This window comes from Salmo salar, chromosome ssa13, assembly GCF_905237065.1.
Source record: "Salmo salar chromosome ssa13, Ssal_v3.1, whole genome shotgun sequence".
Classification (NCBI taxonomy): Eukaryota; Metazoa; Chordata; class Actinopteri; order Salmoniformes; family Salmonidae; genus Salmo; species Salmo salar.
In genome coordinates, this window is record NC_059454.1 from 480722 (window position 1) to 486721 (window position 6000).

Sequence of the window (6000 nt, forward strand, 5' to 3'; positions counted from 1 at the left end):
AACCTGTTATACTACTGTAGAACCTGTTATACTACTGTAGAACCTGTTATACTACTGTAGAACCTGTTATACTACTGTAGAACCTGTTATACTACTTTAGAACCTGTTATACTACTATAGAGCCTGTTATACTACTATAGAACCTGTTATACTACTGTAGAACCTGTTATACTACTGTAGAACCTGTTATACTACTGTAGAACCTGTTATACTACTGTAGAACCTGTTATACTACTGTAGAACCTGTTATACTACTGTAGAACCTGTTATACTACTGTAGAACCTGTTATACTACTATAGAACCTGTTATACTACTATAGAACCTGTTGTACTACTATAGAACCTGTTGTACTACTATAGAACCTGTTGTACTACTCTAGAACCTGTTATACTACTGTAGAACCTGTTATACTACTGTAGAACCTGTTATACTACTGTAGAACCTGTTATACTACTGTAGAACCTGTTATACTACTATAGAACCTGTTATACTACTATAGAACCTGTTATACTACTATAGAACCTGTTATACTACTATAGAACCTGTTGTACTACTGTAGAACCTGATATACAACTGTAGAACCTGTTATACTACTGTAGAACCTGTTATACTACTGTAGAGCCTGTTATACTACTGTAGAGCCTGTTATACTACTGTAGAGCCTGTTATACTACTGTAGAACCTGTTATACTACTATAGAACCTGTTATACTACTATTGAACCTGTTATACTACTATAGAACCTGTTATACTACTATAGAACCTGTTATACTACTGTAGAGCCTGTTATACTACTGTAGAACCTGTTAAACTATAGAACCTGTTATACTACTGTAGATCCTGTTAAACTATAGAACCTGTTATACTACTGTAGATCCTGTTATATTACTGTAGAACCTGTTATTCTACTGTAGAACCTGTTATACTACTGCAGAACCTGTTATACTACTGCAGAACCTGTTATTCTACTGCAGAACCTGTTATACTACTGTAGAACCTGTTATACTACTGTAGAACCTGTTATACTACTGTAGAACCTGTTATACTACTGTAGAACCTGTTATACTACTGTAGAACCTGTTATACTACTGTAGAGCCTGTTATACTACTGTAGAGCCTGTTATACTACTGTAGAACCTGTTATACTACTATAGAACCTGTTATACTACTATAGAACCTGTTATACTACTGTAGAACCTGTTATACTACTATAGAACCTGTTATACTACTATAGAACCTGTTATACTACTGTAGAACCTGTTATACTACTGTAGAACCTGTTATACTACTGTAGAACCTGTTATACTACTGTAGAACCTGTTATACTACTGTAGATCCTGTTATACTACTGTAGAACCTGTTATACTACTGTAGAACCTGTTATACTACTGTAGAACCTGTTATACTACTGTAGAACCTGTTATACTACTGTAGAACCTGTTATACTACTATAGAACCTGTTATACTACTGTAGAACCTGTTATACTACTGTAGAACCTGTTATACTACTATAGAACCTGTTATACTACTATAGAACCTGTTATACTACTATAGATCCTGTTATACTACTGTAGAACCTGTTATACTACTGTAGAACCTGTTATACTACTGTAGAACCTGTTATACTACTAGAACCTGTTATACTACTATAGAACCTGTTATACTACTATAGAACCTGTTATACTACTATAGAACCTGTTATACTACTATAGAACCTGTTATACTACTATAGAACCTGTTATACTACTATAGAACCTGTTCTACTACTATAGAGCCTGTTAAACTACTATAGAGCCTGTTATACTACTATAGAACCTGTTATACTACTATAGAACCTGTTATACTACTGTAGAACCTGTTATACTATAGAAGCTGTTATACTATAGAACCTGTTATACTACTATAGAACCTGTTATACTACTGTAGAACCTGTTATACTACTATAGAACCTGTTATACTACTGTAGAGCCTGTTATACTACTGTAGAACCTGTTATACTACTGTAGAACCTGTTATACTACTGTAGAACCTGTTATACTACTGTAGAACCTGTTATACTACTGTAGAACCTGTTATACTACTTTAGAACCTGTTATACTACTACAGAGCCTGTTATACTACTATAGAACCTGTTATACTACTATAGAACCTGTTATACTACTATAGAACCTGTTATACTACTATAGAACCTGTTATACTACTATAGAACCTGTTATACTACTATAGAACCTGTTATACTACTGTAGAACCTGTTATACTACTGTAGAACCTGTTATACTGCTGTAGAACCTGTTATACTGCTGTAGAACCTGTTATACTGCTATAGAACCTGTTATACTGCTATAGAACCTGTTGTACTGCTATAGAACCTGTTATACTACTATAGAACCTGTTATACTACTATAGAACCTGTTATACTACTGTAGAACCTGTTATACTACTGTAGAACCTGTTATACTACTGTAGAACCTGTTATACTACTGTAGAACCTGTTAAACTACTATAGAACCTGTTATACTACTATAGAACCTGTTATACTATAGAACCTGTTATACTACTATGGATCCTGTTGTACTACTGTAGAACCTGTTGTACTACTGTAGAACCTGTTAAACTACTGTAGAACCTGATATACAACTGTAGAACCTGTTATACTACTGTAGAGCCTGTTATACTACTGTAGAACCTGTTAAACTACTATAGAACCTGTTATACTACTATAGAACCTGTTATACTATAGAACCTGTTATACTACTATGGATCCTGTTGTACTACTGTAGAACCTGTTAAACTACTGTAGAACCTGATATACAACTGTAGAACCTGTTATACTACTGTAGAGCCTGTTATACTACTGTAGAGCCTGTTATACTACTATAGAACCTGTTATACTACTATAGAACCTGTTGTACTACAATAGAACCTGTTATACTACAATAGAACCTGTTATACTACAATAGAACCTGTTATACTACTATAGAACCTGTTATACTACTGTAGAACCTGTTATTCTACTGTAGAACCTGTTATTCTACTGTAGAACCTGTTATTCTACTGTAGAACCTGTTATTCTACTGTAGAACCTGTTATTCTACTGTAGAACCTGCTATACTACTATAGAACCTGTTAAACTACTGTAGATCCTGTTATACTACTATAGAACCTGTTATACGACTGCAGAACCTGTTATACTACTATAGAACCTGTTATACTACTGTAAACCTGTTAAACTATAGAACCTGTTATACTACTGTAGAACCTGTTATACTACTATAGAACCTGTTATACTACTATAGAACCTGTTATACTACTATAGAGCCTGTTATACTACTATAGAACCTGTTATACTACTGTAGAACCTGTTATACTACTATAGAACCTGTTATACTACTTTAGAACCTGTTATACTACTTTAGAACCTGTTATACTACTATAGAACCTGTTATACTACTATAGAACCTGTTAAACTACTATAGAACCTGTTATACTACTATAGAACCTGTTATACTACTGTAGAACCTGTTATACTACTGTAGAACCTGTTATACTACTGTAGAACCTGTTATACTACTATAGAACCTGTTATACTACTATAGAACCTGTTATACTACTATAGAACCTGTTATACTACTATAGAACCTGTTGTACTACCATAGAAACTGTTATACTACCATAGAACTTGTTATACTACTCTAGAACTTGTTATACTACTGTAGAACCTGATATACAACTGTAGAACCTGTTATACTACTGTAGAACCTGTTATACTACTATAGAACCTGTTATACTACTGTAGAACCTGTTAAACTACTGTAGAACCTGTTATACTATAGAACCTGTTATACTACTATAGAACCTGTTAAACTACTATATAACCTGTTATACTATAGAACCTGTTATACTTTAGAACCTGTTATACTACTATAGAACCTGTTATACTACTGTAGAACCTGTTATACTACTATAGAACCTGTTATACTACTATAGAACCTGTTATACTACTATAGAGCCTGTTATACTACTATAGAGCCTGTTATACTACTGTAGAAACTGTTATACTACTGTAGAACCTGTTATACTACTATAGAACCTGTTATACTACTATAGAACCAGTTATACTTCTTTAGAACCTGTTATACTACTACAGAGACTGTTATACTACTATAGAACCTGTTAAACTACTATAGAACCTGTTATACTACTATAGAACCTGTTATACTACTATAGAACCTGTTATACTACTGTAGAACATGTTATACTACTGTAGAACCTCTTATACTACTGTAGAACCTGTTATACTACTGTAGAACCTGTTAAACTACTATATAACCTGTTATACTATAGAACGTGTTGTACTACTATAGAACTTTTATACTACTATAAAACCTGTTATACTACTATAGAACCTGTTATACTACTGTAGAACCTGTTATACTACTATGGAACCTGTTGTACTACTCTAGAACCTGTTATACAACTGTAGAACCTGATATAAAACTGTAGAACCTGTTATACTACTGTAGAGCCTGTTATACTACTATAGAACCTGTTATACTACAATAGAACCTGTTATACTACTATAGAACCTGTTATACTACTGTACAGCCTGTTATACTACTGTAGAACCTGTTATACTACTATATAACCTGTTATACTACTGTAGAACCTGTTAAACTATAGAACATGTTATACTACTGTAGAACCTGTTATACTACTGTAGAACCTGTTATTCTACTGTAGAACCTGTTATACTACTGCAGAACCTGTTATACTACTGCAGAACCTGTTATACTACTGTAGAACCTGTTATACTACTGTAGAACCTGTTATACTACTATAGAACCTGTTATACTACTGTAGAACCTGTTATACTACTATAGAACCTGTTAAACTATAGAGCCTGTTATACTACTGTAGAACCTGTTATACTACTGTAGAACCTGTTATACTACTGTAGAACCTGTTATACTACTGTAGAACCTGTTATACTACTTTAGAACCTGTTATACTACTACAGAGCCTGTTATACTACTATAGAACCTGTTATACTACTATAGAACCTGTTATACTACTATAGAACCTGTTATACTACTATAGAACCTGTTATACTACTATAGAACCTGTTATACTACTATAGAACCTGTTATACTACTATAGAACCTGTTATACGACTGTAGAACCTGTTATACGACTGTAGAACCTGTTATACTACTGTAGAACCTGTTATACTACTGTAGAACCTGTTATACTACTGTAGAACCTGTTATACTACTATAGAACCTGTTATACTACTGTAAACCTGTTAAACTATAGAACCTGTTATACTACTGTAGAACCTGTTATACTACTATAGAACCTGTTATACTACTATAGAACCTGTTATACTACTATAGAGCCTGTTATACTACTATAGAACCTGTTATACTACTGTAGAACCTGTTATACTACTGTAGAACCTGTTATACTACTTTAGAACCTGTTATACTACTTTAGAACCTTTTATACTACTATTGAACCTGTTATACTATAGAACCTGTTATACTACTATAGAACCTGTTATACTACTATAGAACCTGTTATACTACTGTAGAACCTGTTATACTACTGTAGAACCTGTTATACTACTGTAGAACCTGTTATACTACTATAGAACCTGTTATACTACTATAGAACCTGTTATACTACTATAGAACCTGTTATACTACTATAGAACCTGTTGTACTACCATAGAAACTGTTATACTACCATAGAACTTGTTATACTACTCTAGAACTTGTTATACTACTGTAGAACCTGATATCCAACTGTAGAACCTGTTATACTACTGTAGAACCTGTTATACTACTGTAGAACCTGTTATACTACTATAGAACCTGTTATACTACTGTAGAACCTGTTAAACTACTGTAGAACCTGTTATACTATAGAACCTGTTATACTACTATAGAACCTGTTAAACTACTATATAACCTGTTATACTATAGAACCTGTTATACTTTA